The sequence below is a fragment of the Mesitornis unicolor genome, unplaced genomic scaffold (assembly GCF_000695765.1).
Source record: "Mesitornis unicolor isolate BGI_N332 unplaced genomic scaffold, ASM69576v1 scaffold21314, whole genome shotgun sequence".
Lineage (NCBI taxonomy): Eukaryota > Metazoa > Chordata > Aves > Mesitornithiformes > Mesitornithidae > Mesitornis > Mesitornis unicolor.
Window position 1 is genome coordinate 51,292 of NW_010182310.1, and position 10,720 is coordinate 62,011.

Below are 10,720 nucleotides of genomic sequence, written 5' to 3' on the forward strand. Positions count from 1 at the left end.
GCAAAGAGATCTATGGAAAATGAACTCCTTAAAATAAGCTGGCTGAGTAACTCTACCAGTCTGGCACTTACTCACTCGGGAAGCTGAAGCACAAAGTTAGTAATGTGAGAGAATAAATGAATAAATAAGAGGGTGTTGTAAGGAAGAGAATGTGATGGGCAGGGCAGCTTTTCGCCAGAAGGGATTTTGCTTCCAGTTAAAATGCCATGGTGCCCCTCCAATGTGCCACGTGCTCTAAAGGGATGTGGCTACTCACTCTCTCAAATGGGCTTGGCTTAGTTGGAAAAAGGAAAATGCTACAGAAAAAAATTAAGAGATTGAGGCAAAAAGCTCTAACAATGTGGTAAATGCTGTGGACTGCAAACGCAAGCAGTGCACCAGAACAACATGGTCCTGTGAACTACTGAGACCCTGAAAAGGACTGTCGAGAGATGAGGAGTCTCAGCCCTCCTCAGAACACTCCCAAAATCAATAAATACCCCTGCTTGTTTAAAGGAACCAATACAGACCACAGTACTGGATTTGCAGTCGTGCCTTTTACTCATACAGTTGCAGTGATGGAAAATAGTTGGCTTGCCACCAATAATGATACAGGCTGAGGAATGAAAGGATACAACCTACAGATCCCACCACAGAAGCCACAATTTTTGTGGAGATCACATCCTTCTACAACTCTCAAGAGGCTGGTTTGTAAATATAGAGAGATATTGATAAATCTAGTGCATTTCTGAGTTCACTTTATCCTGAAATATGTACAGATTGTTTGTCGCTGCTATAGCAATGATGTTCTCGGTTGGGTGCCACGCTGTGTGCAAGATCTTCTTAGTAAAGTCCAAACTATCCACACTGATGTCATCTTTCCTCCGTTTGCCTCCGACACAAACTCTCCGGGGCTTAAGAATAGCTCGTGGTTTACTGCTCTCTCGGGATGCCTCCAAGGTAACATCCCGCTTGGTATTTCGGTCAAACATTCGAAAAAAGTTGTTATATGCACCTGTCATTATCACACTGTAGAAAGAAAGAGAGAGAGAGAAAACAAAGACAATTAAACAGCAGCTTGTGGGAAGTCTACCAACACAACTGGATCAGGACAGCTGAGGTTCAACCTTAGGATGTCTTCTGGTTTCAGCAGGGAATTAATAATAACACAATATTTTTTTTCCCAGTACTCCCCAGAGTGCATAATTCTCTTCTACCAGGGTCTTCTCCTTCCCTTTTAGAGTATTCAATAAAAAGTATAGTTACCCCAAACTCATATGAGCCCGCACAACTGTCAGGACCCTGACATTGTGAGACTGACTTCACAAGATAACAAAAGTAGTATGTTTTAATAAGTTATTTTTCATTACCCTCCAACTTTTTATGAGCATTTAAGGATCATATATTTCAGGCTTTTTTCTTTCTCCAGAGCTTTACCTTTTCTGACAGCTGAGGTTTACCATGACTCCAGAAACAGTCTTTTAAAAAATTTTCCAAGTATTTCAAGCCTTTTGTTACAATTGTAATATTTAGTACATAATTATGTATTTTAACGAGTCTTTTGAAAAAAGGTGTTTTGAAAGGTTTGGAAAAATCACACTGAATTTGCACAAGTACATTCTTTCTGGAATAAACCCTTTTCCCCTTCTGAAGCCATAAACCTTGCAAATCTAGACACCGTTAAAATGTGTATCTACAATGCTTCTTAAAATAAAGACACTGACAAACATGATTCTGTGATCTCTTGTATTAAGTTTGAATGAAGTCAGGATATATTTCTGGGTCTGGGCGAAAGGGACAGAAAGCCTACCTCAATTGGTATAAAAATTACCCCATTAATCAGCTTGTACTTTGAAATAATGGATTGCCAGTTGATTCATTCCCCCAGTCCCTGGGGGAGGATATTTTGTCACTAACTTTAATGAATTCAGGATTTCATCCACAGCCCTCAGGTTATTGGATTAGCATAATCATGGATTTCAGAGCCTTGCTCGAAAGCTCATCCCCTGTGAACTTTTTCCACATCTGAAGCCAGGGCCATGCTCTGCTCTCCTGTCCAGCCCCAAGTAGGGTTTTTTTTCTGAATTTCCATTCTGGAAGGGGAATCCACCCTGAACGGTCAAGTCTCTGCAGGAAAAGCTGTACAGTCACAAGACTCAGGCAATCAGGAACTATTTGCCTTTCCAGTACGGCCCAACAGAGCACATTTCCCATGCTTCACATATAATAAACTAAGCTCCATCTCAGCTGACAGTTACATTGCGTTAGCACTTTGCTGTTGTTTCCCATTTTAGGGAAATCCATGTCAAGCAGCATACTGAGCACGCTGGCCAGGAGACCACAACATAAGCAACTGTGGGAGAATAAGGCATAAACTATACTCTGTCATACAGACACTCACTAGCTGATCAGATTAGATGCTCCTGGATTCGGGAGCTGGCTTACACTGTACGCATAGCCTCCAGCCAGTGTTGCCTTGATCTCATTTGGGGCCATTAGGAGCTACTGTAATACAAATGAGTAATATACTGAAAAACGCACAAATGGGAGCTGTGCAGCTAACTGCTTTTGTGCTACAGCGACCAAGGGACAACAGCGCTGCTCGCTTTAGAGCCACTGCAGGGTAACTAGAGCAGGCGAGCTGGATCTGTGTGCTGTGAATCACTGGCAGTGCTGCCAGCTCCATCCCGCTTCCCTGTTTGCTGATGGCACTGGAGTCTGATGGCAGCTGATTCCACACTCAGCTTTTTGCAGCTCCTGAAGTGCGAAAGGGAACTGCTGCAGATCAGATAGGCGCAGCACAGAGACACAGCACACGCTGCCCTCAGCAATAGCTCACCCACAGCCTTCATCCTGTCGAGAGGCCGCTTTTCTGAGGTGTGCAGGCCCTTGTCCACTGGCAGCTGCAGCCAGCCCTGGCAAGGAGCTGCCTCTCTGCTTGGGACAGCACAGCAGCTGTACTTGCCCTTGGCTTTCCCTCACCTGCCCACCTGCAAAGCCCTGGCACAACCCTACTTAGCAAAGCACAAGTTAACAATCTCACAAGCTAAAAAATAAAAAAAAAGTCAGTGTGACAGCTTGATAAAACATATCCCAGAAGCTGCAGAAAGGCTATTGATCAGGATTAGTGCCCATTTCAGAAATTGAATCAACAGTAGTAAATCTAATGTTTCACTCCTTCCAAATCACCATGTCGTGTCATTACAGCTCCTGCTGTAATTGTTATTCACAACATGAACAAGTTGAGATTATTTCATATCTCAGTGCTTACATACACAATTTGTGATGCAAACAGCCCAGCAAAGAGCTCTGTTTTTTTCCCCCCAGGTCAGATTTTGAAACAGGTCCATAATATTAGTGGGGGCACCCTGTGCCATGGGCTGCAGAGCTGTGGTTCCCAGGGGAACGAGGAGCATCCCTCCAGCTGACAGCAAGAACCCTCAGGGGAGCAGTTTTCGTGCAGGCAGAGTACCAGTGCACCAAACGCACAGAGGTGTTTGTCAGGAATCCTATTTTAGGAGGTTTTGCTTGCAGTAAAACTGCTTTACAGTCCATTTCCTTTTTAATTTCTTGAACTCTCACGTATTTTTAAAGGGCTGCTTTCTTCGGTTGGATTTACTGCAGTTATTTTTTTAACATATGTAGATGACTACTTTCCATGCTAGCCCTGTTTTTCTGCAGTTTAATGGCTCAGTAAAAAATAGCATTATGTAAATGAGAAAGTGCCCATTCTCATTCAAGGTCACAAACGCAGATGGATTATAACCTTACCTGCTGCTTAAAATAACAATAAAAGAGAGTGAGAACTAGATGTAAGCCTGCAATTTATTCCTGTCCAGGAAAATATAATGTACAATAATGAATGCATGCAATAAGGAGAGTTTTATATACGTATGTATTAGAATAAAAATTGGAGCCAAGTATAGGAAGAGTCTGCTGTGTATTTCCACTCTCTGCTCTGCACAGCAGTGCTTGCATAAAACCCTTGCAAGTGAGGTTGGTTTAAGAAACCAAAAAAAGCCCTCACCCAAAACTCCCCACACTCATCTGTAGGTGTGTAAGGGAGCAGCCCAGAAAAACTCTGCCTAACCACCTTTAATTTTACTCAGAAAACAGGTTTACAAGCTGTGCTACACATGGTCAGAAGTGCCATCATCTCAGCAATGCAGGGGTATTCAGGACGCAGAACACACTCCAGTGCACCCTGAGGAGCAGCGTACTGATAGCTCACGCAGGAGCAAAGCTGCTGGTAGACTGTGCCCAGCTCAACCACCACAGCTACAGGCAGTATGATTTTTAAAAAATAATTCAAAAAGGCAAAATAAGCAAAAAAACAGGAAAAAACCCCAAAGGCAGCAACACGGCTACCGCTGTCTACATTTCACACATCAGCAGCCAAGCCAGTGCTCTGGAAGGAAGAGGCAACATGCCGTACCTGCAGGGTCCCAAACGCATCCGCACAGCTCCACGCCAACCCTCCTGCCCTTCCCCATGCAGGTAACACACTTCCCTCCGCATGGTGCTGCTCTGCAGAGTACACGGAGTGCTCTGTGCTCCCTCCTTCAGAGCTGCTCCAAGCAAGGTCTGAGGGTTTCTGACAATTCTTCAACGTATGCGTTTTGAGCACCACCACAAAAATGCTACTAATTTCTCATGCCTGCACTGACACTGGGGCATTCTTGCTTATTAAAGACACAATCTGAGGCGTCCCACTGCCAAACTTCAATCCTCATGTAGGGTTGCTATGGCCCAAATTCTTACCCGTTGCTTTTTTTTTCTTTACAAGAAGTACAAATGTATTCTTACAGAAGGTAAAAAGGGAAGGAGGAACTCCCAGCACAGTTCAATCCTACTTTCATGATATTGACTTTTCTTCTTACTCCCTCCGTAGCTGTCATTCTGTTCTCTTTCTCTTGCCCTATGATCTTGACTCTGGTCTTTACCACACTTTCCACCTAGGATTTCATTTCCCTCCCTCTCTTCGTCCTCCCTTCCTCTTTTTCAATTTCTCTTTACTCTGCTCTATAGTTTTTAAAAAACACCGTATCTGCTTTTCTCCTGCCAGTGAAGTGTCCTCCATAGAGTCATCCTCTGCTCCCTGCTCTATTTCTTTTGATTCGCTCTGTCAATTCCCTTTCTCTGTTCCTTATTTTTCCTTCTCATCTCTCCATTTTATTCTTGGAGGTCTCACTGCTCACCCTTCTCTGCCATCTTTCAGTACCTCCAGTCTTGCTTACTCTCACAGACAACTTGCTCAGCCCTGAGGGCTTCCATCCTCACCTTCTCTTTTGGGCTGAACATGACAACCAGTAGTTGTACCACTGACATGTAAATTAGGGCCAGAGTTTTAGGGTCTACAGCACTCCTCTAACTACTGAAAGCATCTTTAAGCAGCTTAATACCTTAAAACATTTGGCTCACAATATTTGGGTTTTGGTAATGACTCTTTGTTAAATTAAATGCTTCAGTATGTGACTTCCCTCCCTAAAGTTCTGCTTCTGTTATAAAGTCAACAAATTCCCTAACCAACCAACCTCAAGAGCATCTGAATAGGACTTCATCATTTGAACTAAACTGCAATGAGCTCTTACACAGTATTTTTTTAGGCATTGAGATTTCATCAGACATGTCAGTCACTAAGAACTGGAGTATCTCTGTCTTTCTCGTATCTGTTATTCCCATACTTCATTCAGATTTCTTTATTGCAAGCCAAGCTCTTTAATGTCATCTACAACAGTTTTTATTAACCATTCAGCTCCATTCAGCTGCCTTCCTGAAAGTTAGGGTTTCTCCTGCAACTCTGGGGACATCAGCTGGAATTAAGGCTTGCTTAAAAACCAAACCATACTTGCTGCACATTGTTTTGTGCTGGTTTTCTTAGGGTTTTTTTAAAGACTTTTATAATAATTTTTGGGCTAACTCTAGTCCAGGTTAGTCTTCCTAGATGCATAGAAATTTTTCTTCACCTGAAGATTTCTACTGTCTGGAGAAATCCAGCTCATGGCAGAGTTTTCCTCCTCCACTGTTGCTCAAGAGACCATGGAAGCCATGGGATGGTGTGACAGGACTAAGGCTGGGCAGGCTTCAAGGACCAGTGCATGCTGGGCTGAAGGATGATGGGAGAACTAAACCAGCCCTGCTAACCTGCCCCTCACTGCAAATGTGGCAGCAGGGATTCATTCTCTGAGGCAAGAGAGGCAGGACATGGGATCCAAACAAGTGTGAGGGGATGAGAGAGCAGCTTCCACCACAGCCAGACTTGTGAATCTCTGCGGAGTCCCTCAAGGCACCCAGTGTGAAAATGGACAGTTTCTTTGAGCTGAAACCATCTCCTCAATTATATTTTGAGCCCCTAAATTTGCAAGATTTCACTAGCACGTGTATCACTGCAGAACAACACATCTGCAGTCTCCTGGGACTGACACACAAGGTCCACCAGATCTGCTTTCATGACAAGATGACCTTATGAGAAGGACTGGTTCCAGGAAAACTTCAAAAACATTTCTCATGGATTTATTATGACAAAGGGAAAGGAGGAAGCACCATTGCAAACAGTGGGGGCCTGCTGGCATACTGGGGAATTTTCCTTTATTGTGCACTGTGTGAAGCAACTGAGTCCCCATCACAAAGAAGAAACTTCTTTAAACCTCCTGGGGAGTACGCCGATGGAAAAGCTTGAGACACCAGACTCAGGGTTGTGCCACGGTGGTACAGTTGGCTGGGCTAAGACTGGGAATAAGAACAGGGGATCCCCAAGTCCTTCCACACTAATATTTGACATAAGAAGCCTTGAGAACAAAATGATGTCTTCTAGCTCTCCAGCACTGAGTGTGCTGCCAGACAGGAACAGACTTAACATCGCATCCACTGGGACCTGCCAATTCCGCCTGATTACAGTGAAGGCTGACGGATACTCAGTGGGATGAATGACAGTTCAGTAAGAAAGGACTGACTGAACAGTTGTACGTGACTTCTCTCATCTGCTTACAGCACATCACTTATCATGATGGTACTCAGAAGTCTCCCTGGAAGTGTTCCCATACACCCATTCATTTGAAATCTTAACCAAAAAAAAAGAATAGTAATTAAGGCATTCACTTACTACCATGTAGAATTACTACACTATTTTTTTTCTTTTACTGGCTTCTCCTGTAGCTCACAAACAGCTCCATAAGTGCTAATCTGTGAAGTAAAACTGAAATAACAAAATAGGTATGGTTGACAGTGAGAAGAAAACTGTGTCTCATGGGTCTTTATTAGAAGACTTGACTTCTGAAGTAAATGGAAGAACTAAATTAAATCAGTGTGTAAATAAGGCTCGCATATTCTACATAGTCATGTAATGATGTATATACAATGAAGATGGCATGACTTTAGTGTAATATACTCAACTACAGATCATATGTGCTCATCTGGTTGAATTAGTGTAAGACCTCTGCTTGACTCCCTCCCTTGACCACTGTTGTTGCCAAAGTACATCGTGATTAATGTGCCCTTCAGCAAATGAGATCGGCTCTGTCTGATCATATTAGTTCCTGTTCATTGGAGTAACTGAGCATCAATCACGTTCTAATCAGAGCTCATATAGATAGATTTTTTTTTTAAACAGCCTCACCATCAGGTTCTATCATAGCCTAGATTGTCTCCTTAGTAATGACAAAAACTAACAAAAAGTATTTTCACCTAAATAATAAATATGCTTTCATTTTTAACTGAACAATCATGTCACTTTAAATTGTCATTGTTGCTTCAAAGTCTGCAAAATATAAAAATAACATGTTTAGAACTGCAGTTTTTACTGTTATGTATACATATCAATAATATAAATACTACATTGTTAATAGGCATCACTTACTCCTAGAACTAGTCCATTTTAAAGAATGTATACCAAAAGGCTCAAATTAATTTACCTTACTATTCAAATGAACTGTGCTTTAAAAGTTACCGGTACCCAAATATAATTTAAATTATGGTACACCAAAAAAAAGAAATCCTTGTACTGTGTAGCAAAACAATACAGTACTTGTCATACACAGAAGCAAGCTCAGAAGGGTGAAAGTTCATTTAAAAATGAACATCAGTGCTGATACGTGTGACTTTTAAAAATAAACAACTAGATTAAAGAAAACTCCTATTTTTTTGTCAAATGTTGCCAGCTACTCTACTCAACAGTTTCTTACAATCAAGAGCGGTGTATTGTGTTTAGTGACAGATTTGGTAATTGTGCACATCTAACAATGCCCCAGTGTCTGGGCAGTAGAATAAATAAAGCCCCCATAATCTAATGTTCCCACTCACTGCATTGATCCTTCTGATCTCTCAAGTAAGAACAAAAATACTACACTCACTTTAAATCCTGATATTGAATAATATTTCTATTATTACCAGGCAACTATCCAGAGAGTGGTCTGACTGCACTAATGAGGACAGCAGTGTTTCATTCAGCTACAGGAGAAAGACTCTGGGACTGGGAACATGTGGCTGTCCACCCTCTACAATGCACTGGGAATTCCATCAAGGATAAGCAAAATGATTTGAAAGGACTTGAAAAGCCCTGAATCTTTGTCACAGTTGCACAATATCTAAATGATTTGACTGCACTGTTCTTCTATGCCAGATTTAGGCAGGGATCAGCACCATCCACACTTCCAAGAAAGGCTTTTATTTTGGTACTGGCAGTAGGCCCAAACTCAAGCAAAAACCAGTCTACTGTGACAACCCTCTCCTAAAACAGCCATTCATGCATGGGTTTGGGAGGTTTGGAGAAAAGCTCCAAAATCTGGATCTTCCCCTAAACTCTGAGTTATTTCCACTTTCTGACCATATCAAAGCCATTTTCACAACAGTTGGTGCCCAAGTTGCAGTCATGGCAATCTGGGAAGGATTTTGCCCAGTGTGGTCCACCTATGTCATTTCAAATGGTCAGCAGTTTGTATCACAGGGGACACTCAAGGAGGAGATCCTCTTCCTCCCTATGTATTCGTCCTTGATATACGTACTAGAAGAAAGTATAACCTTGGTTTCTCTTTTGCTAAGTTGATCAAAACCAAACTCCTGCCCTCTCCTCTCTTTAGAGCAGCTGTCTATTTGCCCAGTTAGTTCATCCACCTTAGAGATGAGGGACTAGAGATGTCTAACTGCAGTCCAAAGGTCTTTGAATAAGACCCTAATATAACATTGCCACTACTCCTTTCTCTGCTGGATATCCCAGTCTTGCCCATTCAAAGATCATATCTGCCTTTTTCACAGCTTCCCCACACTCTGTTTCATAGTCCTTGCCCAGTCCAGGGGGGCAGGCCTGCTCCAAATACGACGAGATGAACTGTTTTTCTCTTTCCCAAATGAGGGGCTAAGTGAGCTGAAGGCACAGTTCCAGGCTTTCAGCAAGTGCCAAACTTTTGCCTTGTGGCTCCTAGCTCTGCTGAGCCAGAAGTCACTGTGTGCCATTCAAAACTGGCTCTTGTGCTCTCTTTCACATGCATTTTGTAACCTGCTAATCCCTTTCACAGTGATCTCGTGCATGAACGTTCCTGAGTTGTTTCTAACTGATAAGGTGAAGGTTTGTGTTTCAACTAAAATCCTCACCTTGCACTATACTCTTGGATTTCATCCATTTTTATCATCCTCTTGGCTGCTCAGTTCTTCCTGTACAATATTCCTACTCCCCAGTGTACTGCCACCATTTGCTAACATCGTGGCATTAACACATTTCATCCTCAGCCACACTGATTTGTTGTGCCAGTACTTCTTATGGAAATATTCATCAAGCTATTATGTCCAAGATAAAAACCAGGACTTCTCCTTCAGTGCATGGGGAAAGGGACTGCTCCGATGGGGGTAGGTATCAGAAGAAACTGTAATTTTTGTCAGTGGGAAGGTGGCAGCAGTTTGTGGAAAATCAGTGGGTGCCTGTGACTGCCTCTCCTCGCTCTCTGTTTCCAGTATATGAACTGGGTTTCTGAGGCAGCTCATGTGTAAATACAGGATCACACAAGCTTCCTTAATGTGTTGGTGGGGCTGTGTGAGTTGACAGCATTCTTTTTAACTTTTGCAGCCTGGTTGTGATTTTGGTGAAAATGGACAGAATTTGAAGTTTTTTTCCCCCTAAGGCATGAGGCAAGATTAACAAGGTATACATCATGTCCAAGGAGGTCAGAGACACCACTGCACCAATATCCAAACATCTTTTATCACTCTGACATACGAAGATGTAAATTGATGTGGAAAATAATAATGTGTAACACTTTACTTCCCAATTGTTCCCCATCATAAGGGAGCTCTTTTGCTAAATGAAGACAGTGATGGCCATAAGGATGGATTACCTGTCTGATCCGTTCCATGCACATTCAAACTTGTCAAAGATGCAGTCATTTTCATAGAGGGAACACAACTTGCTCCTAAGGTAATCATGGACCTATTTCAAAGAAAATAACTGTTGTTATTCTTGGAATAAAACAAAATACAAAACTCCACAACCACCTCCCTGACTCTGCTTTATCTCCCACGTTCGTGTTTAAAATAATGCTGCAGATTGGTAGCCTTGCGGAAGATACTCGGTTTAAAGAAGCTATCTGTACTTTTCCACAGCCCAATTAACCAGGTGCTACAGAATTATTGTTGCAAGGAGGCATGAAGCATACCTCCCTCAGCATGCTGCAGACTACCCCTCTTCAACAGATTTGTTTCCTGCTTGGGTGACTTTTTTTCAGTACTAGCCTAATTCCCAAAGACATTTCACCAG

General features: G+C 42.4%; 1 long non-coding RNA gene across 1 annotated transcript; it reads right to left on the bottom strand.

The window, feature by feature from the left end:
- Positions 1-517: 517 nt before the first annotated feature.
- LOC104540042 lies at positions 518-10,395 on the bottom strand. Its single transcript, XR_728126.1, has 2 exons — positions 10,302-10,395; positions 518-1,008 (listed from the first exon to the last, which is right to left on the bottom strand). It is a non-coding gene; the product is annotated as an uncharacterized LOC104540042 (long non-coding RNA).
- Positions 10,396-10,720: the final 325 nt, after the last annotated feature.